The 12,566-nt window shown below is 31.5% G+C and overlaps 1 long non-coding RNA gene and 1 pseudogene across 1 annotated transcript; both read right to left on the bottom strand.

Annotated features, from left to right (window-relative positions):
* Positions 1-1,158: 1,158 nt before the first annotated feature.
* Positions 1,159-2,123, bottom strand: LOC124374760 (annotated as a pseudogene).
* A 1,203-nt stretch (positions 2,124-3,326) lies between these two features.
* Positions 3,327-7,950, bottom strand: LOC124374761. Its single transcript, XR_006923607.1, has 3 exons — positions 7,842-7,950; positions 6,573-6,685; positions 3,327-3,438 (listed from the first exon to the last, which is right to left on the bottom strand). It is a non-coding gene; the product is annotated as an uncharacterized LOC124374761 (long non-coding RNA).
* Between the last annotated feature and the right edge of the window lie 4,616 nt (positions 7,951-12,566).

The following is a 12,566-nucleotide window of genomic DNA, read 5'->3' as shown; positions in this document are numbered from 1 at the left end:
TTTAAAATATCCAGAAAAATATGAAAACATCAATTGAAAAAAAGTATAATACGTAAATTATGCTTTCACACTACAGTAACTTCATAATCACAATTTTATTATCTTTAGGATTTGCTTAAAGTAAAACAAGGTCTTCGAAAAAGAATGGCAGCATTTTTTACTTAAAAAACTGACATTGCTGATTGAAGATGTTAAAAATGACAACATCTCACTCAGTCTATTGTGTGTTAAAAATGTTTCATTAATAAAACAGATTTATTACTTGTATTATCATTATTACATGTAATAATCTGTAATCATACAAAAATTAAATTTTTTAGATCTTAAACTAATTTGAGTGTTTTATTTAAGATTGTATACGTATGTATTACTTATTTAGGTCTGATGCCTGGCTTTTGTAGTTACTACAGGTAAGGTATAAATGTATATTATGATCTTGTAAAGAAGAGTATTAAGCATTAAGAATCAAACCAATCTCTTCTATATCCATTTCTATGTTGTTTTTAAATAGAAGTACATAATATACTACTTAACCTGATCACGCAGTAACAAAATCACTACATAAATACTATATACTATATGTGTGGGTGTTACGTAACTGTAAGTATTCATTTTTAGAAATTATAAAAATTAGTTCTGAAAATTGGATAATTTATTACTAAAATTAAATCAAAAGGCAAGAAACATACAACATAATTTATTTCAAACGATCAGTCTCCTTGGAGGTTGAGCTGTACTCATCTTCAGAGTCTGATGTCAAAGTCAAGGACATGTCTGAAGTATCAGCTGCATTCGTTGTACGGTGTGTTGTGTGGGGTATGACGCTAGTTCTGGCCTGTCCTGCTCCTGCTTTAAAGGCTCCTTGTCTCTTACGTTGTTCCCCGATGATTCAGATGATACTTTAGACCCACTCCGTGTCAAAGAATCTTTCAATCCACAATACAAAGAAATCATGGCATTTTTCAATACATTTTCATCAACATCGGCACCAAAAAACTCTGTGGTTTTCTTTCTTTTACGTCGAAATTTCAAAACAGCAACACAAACACAAACAGCAAACACAGTATAAATATGAACATCATGGATCGCAAAAATTATCAAAAGTGCAAATGGATTGTTGATGATATGAAAATAATTTCCCATTTTTTCCAGAGTGGGTCAGTCCCAGAAACCTCCAATATCTAAATTCGCATTTAACGCAGAATCTTGGTGTTCTTCATTCGCTGGCTGAACTACAACAGACTGGCTGTTTGAAGATAGACCTTTCTGTTTGATAGTTTCTACCACTCTCATAACGGCCACCAAATGCCGGATAGATACCATCGATCTTGGTCATGAAGGCGTCTGGTATCACCTTGCCGACAAGCCATGAATAGAAGAAATTGCTGAACGCCACAACATCATTAGGATTACTAGATAAACATCTCATTGACAAAAGTGTAATACTTTACCAAAATATAAGCGGCTTTGGGATCCATTAAAACTGTATAGATTTCGTTTCCTGAAAAGCAGAGCAATGGCATTCGGTGCCAAGTTGTTGTGTCCATGTAAGGAATGGCAATTCTCGAAGATTCTGCAACTATTGTCTCGGACACCAATTGATGTTTCGGTCTCGTTGCTGAGGGAGGGACCAGATACGTACAACTCTTGACAGGCTTCTTCTGGCCTCACTAAGAACAAGATCAAGAAATAGCGACCTTGGTGGGTATCTTACTCATATCACAGTCCTGAGACCACGTTCCTCCATTCGTACTCAAGTACCATTTCCACTTGTCCAGCAACCCGTTGTAACTCGTATTACTGTGCTATAGTCCACATTTCCCGCGTAGTACGCCTCTGTTCGCTATAGGGATGACAATGGCCTGCAGATAAGCTCCGATTACATCGGCCATCGCTGACATCACTAGGGTCTGGTTGATACCAGCTGGAATTTCTAAAATAATTTCTTCAACATTTTTTAAATACCGCAACAACATTGGTAGATCTTTTGGAATTTTTCTCGGCACAAGATCTTGCATCACTCTTCTGTTCAACAATAAATTTACCTCGTACAAACTCCAACAGCGAGTCATTAAATCTGTTTCTTTAAACAATACAGTTTTCAAATTTGGAGGTTCATCAATGTGTAGGTATCACCACCATAGACAACATTATTGGACTGGAGAATACACAATAAGTTAACGGTTATTAGTTCATAAAACACCATTTTTACAGACTTGCCGAAGAGGTATCTATGGAAAAGGTATTGTTATTTAATGAGTAAATAAATGTTTTTAAATTTCCATAAAGCTGAGTCATATTGCATAAATGTAATAATCTGATGCTAAAACTGTAATGCTCTACATGAAAATTTAAATAAGTGACATATTAATTTTTTAACTCAAACTATTGTATTAAGTACAGGACAATAAATGTAATTTAGAAATACTCAGCAATGTCTATTACTATATCATTACCAGTGTACACAATCATCAAACAACCACACACAATCAAGTAGGCCTATCTTTTATGCAGCTACATAATCTAAAAATTTTCAGATAAAGTACTTTTGACAAGGTCTAAAAATCTACCATCAACTAAAATAAGCTTTAAAAATGTATTTACTTGGTGACACATACAGTTTTTGTTTACAAAACAAGGAAGGCTAAAAAACAGATGACACTGACAATTATTTTCTAACACACAACTCATTAGACCTACTTAATAATAACACTGAAACTCTGTGGTATGGCCAATTATTATAGTATGAAACTCAATTAAACAATCATTTCATGGATAAGAATGACCAAGCTCCAACTAAAGAGATTTTTACACTTATACAACGTGCTATAATTAGATCAGATAAGTGTATAGCACTAATTGTGACACATGAAGAAGCAGTGTAAGAGAATTAAATTATTACACATTTAATCAATGACTAAATATACTTAAATAATAATAAGGGATAATTTATTTTAAAACCTGACAAAGGACAACTCTGAAAAAATAAAATTTATGAAACCTTCTATAAAAGGGACCACAAACAGCTAAAAACATTTTAAAGTGCATTAAAAATTAAATAAAAAGTTAAAAATTTTAAAATAAGAAAAAGTTTAAAAAAAGTAAAACCATTTCATGACAGAGGAAAACAAGAAGGAACATAAGTATAAATTTCAAATGAGGTGAACAGTAATAAAATGTTACTATACGGATGATGAAATTAAAGTATTAAATTCCATATGTAAACCCATAAATAATTGGCACTTAAAGTAATGTATAAAATTACTAAGCAAAGAGAGATAAAAGATTTAAGGCTGTACTTACTACTTAACATGCTGCTCATGTCCTTGATTTTTTTATAATTTCTAAGCTGTTTGATAGTGTTTCTAAGATCCTCATAGCGTTTTCTCCTTTGCAGAACGAACAAACACGTTTTGTATCTTCCTCTTCATCACTGAACTGAAATAAAATTACAAATTTTCAAACTACTTTAATTAAATCACACAAATTTACATACTTATTTACTAGTATGTTAGTAAAACCATATATAGTTATTTAGGTTTCACTAACAAATATATAAATGCTGTACAACATTTCTTGAATTATCACTGGTTTCTAGTACAATAGCAAAGGAGGTGTAAAGAGAGATATTGATATAAAATCAATAACAATTCGTATTAAAAATGGTCCTATTGGCAAATCTCAATTTTCTCCTTCATGGATAGTTCACAATCCAGTCTGATCCTGTCTTGTTTTTTCCAGTTACAAAGTGCTGGACTAAAAGTATAGAAACCCTTGATCAGTTTTTTTCCCATTTTAGTCTTTATAATTTGGTCTTGACACTAAACTAATTTCTGTAAGTTAAAAGAATATAATTGTTTTTTAATGATCTTTCACATGACATGTTATCCAGTTTACTTCCTGACAGTCATAAATCAATGCATTTATACATTCCTACACATTTTGCAGCATTTTCGTGAATTATAATGTACACAATAAACTAAAGACAATACAGATATTCTTGTATGCCACGTTTAGCACAATGATGATGGTACGGATACATCCTGCTGCACTTTAAGAGTTAATAATACAGTAGTATCAATACTCCACATTAAATGAGACCAGACCCCTCCAGACTATAAAATTACCCAGATTCTTTAAAATAAAACCTATAAAAGCCCAACACACATATTAAATGTAAAATGCTCACAAAAATCTGTTTTAATTTTCACTCCAATAGTTAAAGAGAGGTAAAACGTACAAATAAAACTATTATTGTAGTCTAAGTTGTTCTATTTTTAAAACAAAAATATTCTTTAGCACAGTAATGCACTTAATAATTTAGTTATTTTATGAAAAGCAAATCTATTACCATAACAAAATACATCAGAGTGCAAGAGTAAAAATGCCGCAAAAATACACACAACAATTGAACTTTTACAAATATTTCATTATTATTGAACTGCGTAGTTGTTTATTTTTTGCACCTAATCTCTCATTTGTTCTAAAAAAAACGTGTTGGGTTGGTGTGCTCTCACTTTGTTTTTCAAGTCCACGGCATCAGTATCTCTGCTGCTATAAGTGCTTCATAATGTTTAGAACCCGCTTCTTGTATGTTATTTTTGTTCTCATCTGATTCTGTTCCTGCGTCAAGTTAAATGAAACTGAAAGCCTCAGTAAACCAACAAACAATGACGTTTCTGTTATCACTGCCCTTCCCGCCAACATATAATTCACGCTCACCACATATATGTATATCATATATATATATATATATATATATATATATATTATATATTATATATATATATATTATATATATATATATATATAAAACAATAAATATGGGGACAATAATATCATTTACTGTCTAATATCATCAATTGCAAATATGCCATTGCAAAAACCATTTACCTTAAATAAATCTAAGATTTTTATACTTAACTACTCTCACTCTTTAGATGAATATAATATTATTAAATAAAGGTAATGTGTACTGACACAATACTTACTTATATTTGTTGAATGTGTATTAGGAATAAAAACTGAAAGGACAGGAATTTAACCATCTCCTGAATTATAGCCCAAACTTAATAGCTGAACACTTTTTTTATAATTTTATATGCTAATGAAAACACCATATTATCATATTCATATTTATTTTTATGGCCTCTCCGATGGATTTGAACACCTCTAATAACCTAAGTATCGTTAGTAATTAATTTTGTTCAATTTAATTATTTACACTATAGCAAATAACATACTTTATTTTTATATGATCTTTTATATCAAATAATTAGACTATTGGGTATTGTGGCATAATTAATGTTGTCTGTGGCCTACAAATTACACAGATTATTTTAGATTTCATACTTAATAATTGTTTTGAAAATAGATATAAAATAATTTATTGTTATTAAGGATAACTATTATGATACCGCTGTGCACAGCAACTAGAAACTAACTCGTCACCATGCACAAGCCTCTATGGCCCATGTGGGACTAATTTCATGCATATTATGTGTAGGCTATACTATGCTTGTTTGCAAATTTTGAAATAATTTTGATTTGATTTAATTTAATGAAAAATCACTGCTTTTTTTGTCTTCAAATGTATAATCAGTAGTATAATTCTTACACATAATAATCAATAAATGAACTATCTGCGTAAACCTTCTAATACAAGCCCCATAGACTCATACATAGCCTATTAATATTGTTTGGTAACAATAGTATAAATCTTGAGTAAAGTAATGACAATTTTTAATTCAATGTGAGGGGCGAGAATCTACATTAAGAGAAGCATTATCCATCTCTAAAGTAGCCTATGGGTAGATTTTAATAAGCGGCCTACACTCGTTATTTGATTGCTATTAATCAAATGGTTTGATTGTTTTTATCCAAAGGATAATTTGGTATTATTTTAATTAAAATTATCATATGATTTTAGCTTATTAGTTATTTTAACGTAAACCATAAACAACAAGAAGTAACTAATATTTTGAGAGTGAAAATGGCGATGAACATGGGGAAAATATGTAAGATATTTCTTACGTGTGAAGAGATCTGTTTTAGTAGCTTCAACATGTGGGTTTCGCTCCTGGTAACCCATGGGGAGAATTCTTTCCCCCATTTCACCAAAGGGGTTACTGATTGATATCAAGCTGGGCAAGTTACAAATATTGTAAGGTTTCTTTGATATCTAAGTCTAGGCCATAGTTGGTTTTGTTGTTTTGTAATGTTATTGTAAAATTTGTGTATTTAAAATTGTAAGAACGAGATTCTTCTTGTCACGGTAATTTATTATAACTCTTATTGTGTACGATTTATACATACATCGAGGTTTGATAATATATTAAACCATTCGATAATAGCAATCGAATAGTGTAGGCCACTTATTAGAGTCTCCCCTAGCCTATGTTTAGAGACGGATGATTCATAGTCAGAAAGCAGATAGAACCAATGATTGCTGAGATATATCTTAGTCATGAATATTAGAAACCTACAACTTGTAGTGGTGCATCATCACTGACACAGTGTGACTACCAATGCCCAGCTACTTCTAAAGTAGATATATAACATATACAACCTACCGTGAATGCTGTGGTAGGCTGGCGAATAACCTGCTCCTCCTCTGACGAACTTTCTGATTCTGAATCAGAGCCAGTAGCAAAAAAACGACTCATGTTGAAGTTTTCTTTTGGACCTGTAAACAAAATGTAACTTATAACTTTATCTAGTCTTGAAGGCAAAGTAGTTTGTATGATTCCAACTCAAAGTCACTAGAGAATTGCCAACACAACATAAGTTACTCTTAAACAAATTCAGAGGGAAATCTCAAATTTATTGACGTGAAAACATTAATTATTTAAGGATACTCTACAATTATAATTTGATGTGTGCATCAAAAAGCAACAACAGCAACTTTCTGCTTTTAATTTGAATAAAAGTGTGACACGAGACATTTCAAATCATTTTACTGTGGCTAGATCAGCAAAAATAAAGTTTAAGAATTCTAAGGTAAAGCTTTCTTATGAAATGGCCTTTGTTTGGCTTTTATTTAGCTACGCTACCTAGAAATCAATTACAATTTATATCAAGAATTAGAAATATCTTCTTTGTATCAGTACAAATTTTTAACAATTTTAATGATTTTATAACTAGTACAAGTTCTTACCAAACTTGAAAATATAATGATTATTTTTAATGTGAGCAACGATTTACTCTGACAGTAAGCGATTTACTCTGACAGTAAGCGTGTATTTAAGGGACCTTGGATTATAATGGATTGCAACTATTTACAGAGCTATTTTGTTCATGTGGAAGTATTGGTCTGTCAGTCAATCAACATTTTAAATATTTCCACTATATATACTGCAGCCAATTTGAATACCACATATTTGCAATAATTGTGAATTAGTAAATACCGTATTAGTGTGCGTTAAAGAGGCTTTTACAGTTAAATACATCATAGAACTGAAAATGACACAACAACAAGATGAGTTTGCTGGGCACTATTAGCATAAACTTAGAAAAATTAAAAATAAGTTTCTAGCTATAAGAGGTTGTTTTATGTTGGGCATAAGTAACTGTTATTTTATCAGGAACCAATGTATTTAGGGACAATACTTTTAGAAATAATATATAAGATAACTGAGAAGGCTAGTTAATTTAAAGCACAAGATAATTTAATTCACATATGGCTCGTAGTAGAATCACTACTAACTAACCAACGAAGTACAATGTATACACTACATATTGGAATATATTTAACATTTTGAAATAAACAATACTAACAGTAATATTTTCGTAAATTTAAAAGCTTAATATTAACACTTAAACAATGAAAACGTTAGACTAACCTCAAACTGCTATCACAATTCACACGATTTCACCACTTGGCCACCAATCAATGCGGTACCGAAGAACGAGTTTACCACCCAACAGAGAAAACAGACAGCACAGAAGACATGAAACAGCACAGGGAATGAATTGTGAATGTTAGGTATTACTTGAAATTACCCACAATCAAGACGAAAAATTCCCACATAATATCAAATTCATAGGAAACGTGTTAGGAGGTAAAAGTAAATTTTTGTACAAAATGGATGTATGTACATGTTAAGAATAAACTTACTGGAGTTATTTTTTTAATCTCATTTTCAGTGAACTGTAAATGTAACATATTTGTTTAAGAGGTATGATTCTAGGTTTGTAATCTGGTATAGAGTATTCTATATTTGCCACATTTACAGTACATATTACAACAGGAGCCTCAGAGCCACCAAACTGTACCTATAAACTAGAATGGAGTTACAAATATTTCGTCGTCTAATAAAGACTAGCATGTCAAGACAAGATATTTACTGATGTTATTGTAGTGATATCCTTGTAATTTAAGAATAATTTTAAACTGACCTGTAAATGTAGATCGTAAGATGTACGAGGCATGGATAATTCTTATCTCAAATAAGGAAGAATAGGAATTTTATTCCTGCACAACACTGTGATTTATTAAATAAGTAAGTTTACCTACATGAAATTAAAGCCAAAACTTGGCAACTGTTTATATAACTTAAAATAATAATCTAGCTGTCAAATAATCTACACTATTTCAAAAATATTTTTGACCTTGTGGAATTTTGTTAAATTATAAGTATCTTGTTCACTTACTTTTTAATAATGACTCTTAATCCTCTAGAGAAAGATTCTTTAACAGGACATTCAATTCTACGATGTGTCTGTTGACCACAAGAGTAGCGTTTCGAAGAGAAATTGACATAATTAATTTCTGATCTAGTCCCAAATTATTTAAATTCGTGGCTAAATTTGGTGATTTTTTATAGTGTTATTAACTGACGATTATAATTTTGATGTATTGAACTGCAACTTATTGTCCAACTTAAATCACTAAATCATGTCTTGTCTCCAAAATATTGTATTTCATATTAAGGAAATCAACTTTTGACACAGTAAAAAAGCAACTTAAATAAAATAAGTTTTTTCAACTTAAACTAATTAAGCTGATAACTAGTGTATATATTAACAATATAACCTACATCACGATTTTAAAATACACTTCTTAGAAGAGGTAATAAAACACTGTAAAAAAATCCCTGGTAAGACAGACCATCCCGTAGCCCCCCTAATAAAAAATTCAAACCAGACGATACAACGGTACAAGAAGACTCCAACGCAGGTGAAGAAGATACCTGATGTGCATATTTGACTAAAATCATCTCTAGTTTAGATATATTTTGTTTACAAATTCGACCTATTACAAATTATCTCCATGGCAGCACTTACGATGACAACCAAAATAGCCCACACAAGTTGAAACTTGGTACAAAAATTCATCTTATAAATATTCTGAATAAGTTCGTTGGCTAGCTTACCGGTACTCCATTTAAGTCCAATATGGTGACCGTATATACTTTTAAAGATTTAACAACTCCTTATTCATTAAACCTAGAGAAAAAATAAAAAGCATTATGAGGATACTTATAACTTTTCCTAAACGTTTTGTAACAAACATTTCATAAACTGTTTGTAATAAACATTTTTTTTATTAATTTCTAGTAATTTTTGAAATGTTGATGACATGTAAGTTCCGTAAAAATATTGATCATCAAGAACAGACAAAAGAATCGCTGAAGAGTTCAAACTTTGTAGAATTTTATCCTATAAATATCTCGGCCGCATTCATTTGCCAGCTTGATACGAAGATATCTTTTCAATGTGGTGGCTGTTAAAACTTAAAAATATAACTCCGAGATAAAGTAAAAAATATTGTGGAATATTTGACGGTTCCTAAACAATTTTTGACAAACACAGGTTTGCATGTCGAGCGGTTTATGTGATTGGCTGAGCATTAACAAAGGCCCTTATTCTAGGTGCTAAAAAATTTCATTTCTGTCAGTCTGTTTTGCACGATATCTCAGAAACAAACTAAACTAAAGATTTGAATTTTTATGAAGCTTTATTATTTCTATATAGGCAACACTGTCGATTGTGGAACGCTCTCACCATACAACATCATAAGTATTGACAAGCGCGATCGCTTTGGGGCGGAGGTTAGGGCCTTTCTGCTGCGGACTCGGCGGGAGTGACGGTTGGTGGTTCTTGTGGTCACACTTGGGGTAACTGTATGTAAGTTGCGTGGATGGGGAATGAAAGCTGATTAGGATAGGATAGTTTTATTAGTTGTATTAAAGAGATTTATGTTAGAGTTTAATCGAAATGGTTAATTTTAATTATAATTTATATATATATATATATATAAATATATTATATACATATAAATATATATGTATGTGTGTATATATATATATATATATATATATATATATATATATATATATATATATATACACACAAACACACACACACACACACATACATACATTATTATGTTACATCCAATATGCAATTAATTATTAAAGTGATTTAGTTTATGTGTCAGTTACAATGTTGTAATAGGTATGATTATATTTTACTTTGTTTCGAGGTTAAGTGGGAGAGAGGACTTTTAAGTCCTAACTTCGCCTCTGTAAATAAAGATAATTTTTCATTTAATTTCATTTCAACACTGAGTATGGTTGTGATTTAACATATAACTCCATGAGATTTGCTGGGCATTAGAGGATATATTTACATTAGTTGTTAGGGTATCTATGATGGAACCAAAAAGTAGCAGAATAAATACATTTGTACGCAAAACCGAGTCCAACTAAATGAGATTTTAATATGTGACATTTTTATTCACTAAGAAAAATTAAAAAAGAGGAAAGTCAATATTAAAAGCTGGTGATAAGATCTGTTTTTACGCTACTCTTGCGTTGCAGTACCCTCCTTAACTCATAGTAAATATTATTATATTTGAACAATGGCTTTGGTACTCAATTTTGTACTCATATAATATACAATGTGTGTAATTTTTGATTCTATTTTCCCTTATCTCTTTGAAGATGATGTTTAATAGTACTTTACCAGATTGATAATAAAAATAAAATAACAATTTTTTGTAACAGAAAGATGTGAAATAATGGTATCCATCTTGTTGCTGCTTCGGAACAGTTAGGGTCTAATCGAATTAAAAGGTGAGATTCTTCATGAAGATGAAAATGTATAGAATATATACTGCGTGAATGTAGTTCGGCGCTACAATTTTAAAACTTTGAGCATATGACCAAATAACATAATCGTACGAAACCCATCTGTTCATTCTCATTCCCGTATTTAGCAATTATGCGCCCCTGTGCCATCAGTCATTCACCGTCCCCCCCCTATTACTATCCAACCCTTCCTTTTATCCACCAGCCAGAACCGTACAGTAACACATACATTAATCTACAAAAGGGGCCAATCTCTGATTTAAGTAACGTACGTTTACTTCTCTGCACCTTCAGCTGCAAGACATCGAGCAGCATTCACGCTCGGCCAACATAGAGATTATCGGGCTTCCAGGAACACACGGGGAAGATATATATTATTGCCTACAAAAGATCGCTCACGCCATTAATGTCCCCTTCAAGAGAGAAGACTTCTCTATTGCCCACCGGCTGCGCCTGTACTCTAAAAAAGCATGTCCACCCGCCGATAATCGCGCAGTTCGTCTCTAGGAAGATGAGGGAAGAATGGTTGACGGCTGCAAGAAGAAACGAGAAATTTAAACGCTTCTGACATTGACTCAGCGCTGAACAACAGCCCAGTGTTTATCAACGAACATTTAACTGCGCATAACAAGGCAATTCTCGGGCGAGCACGGAGACTACAGCGAGAGAAGAAGATTAGTTTTGCCGGTTTCTTCAACGGGAAGATCCTTGTCAAGGTGGCTGAGGGTGCTGAGACCGAACGAGTCACTGCGCTTGCTGATCTAGACAAATTTGATAAATGAACACTATTCCGGCACAAGGTACACTGTTTAATGTATTACTATAGTTTATTGAAATAAGTCGATGAGAGAAAAAAATTTTTGTCAACCGTTTTAGTTCATTAAATATATTTATTAATATGGCACACAAATAGGATATTATTTTAGTTTTTTATTTTTTCGATCAGCAGAAGTTTTAATTGTTTTCCACTATGAACAGTTATTATACCAATATTTTAATGAATTCTCAATGTTCAATTTTATTTTTATAAAGTGTTATTTGACAGAAATACTGTACATAATGCATGTTTACATAATATACACATTAATACGTTAGTCTAAAGATATATATTACAGATTTTTTTTTACAAAAGCTTAAATTATGCAATCAATTACATTATTTCATAAGTATTTTTTTCTTCCAATGTACATTTACGTTTATTACAGATAAAGTAGTCAAGCAACTTTCGTTTAAAATCTATGTTCTAGTTATACCTCATTATAAAATGTGGGTGTATATGTATGTGTATGTAGGCATATGTGTGTGCATCGGGATGTATGTGTGTACGCGTATGTGTGTGCATGTGGATGTATGTGTGTAAGAGTGTATGCGCATATGTGTGTCAATTACATATATGTAAAGGAGGCTTAATTTTTAATTTTATCGATAAGTATAATTTTTGTTTTTGTTCTTAATGCATATCTATATAATGCA

The sequence above is a fragment of the Homalodisca vitripennis genome, unplaced genomic scaffold (assembly GCF_021130785.1).
Source record: "Homalodisca vitripennis isolate AUS2020 unplaced genomic scaffold, UT_GWSS_2.1 ScUCBcl_9967;HRSCAF=18634, whole genome shotgun sequence".
NCBI classification, from domain to species: domain Eukaryota; kingdom Metazoa; phylum Arthropoda; class Insecta; order Hemiptera; family Cicadellidae; genus Homalodisca; species Homalodisca vitripennis.
This window is presented reverse-complemented; position numbering and strand designations above follow the sequence as displayed.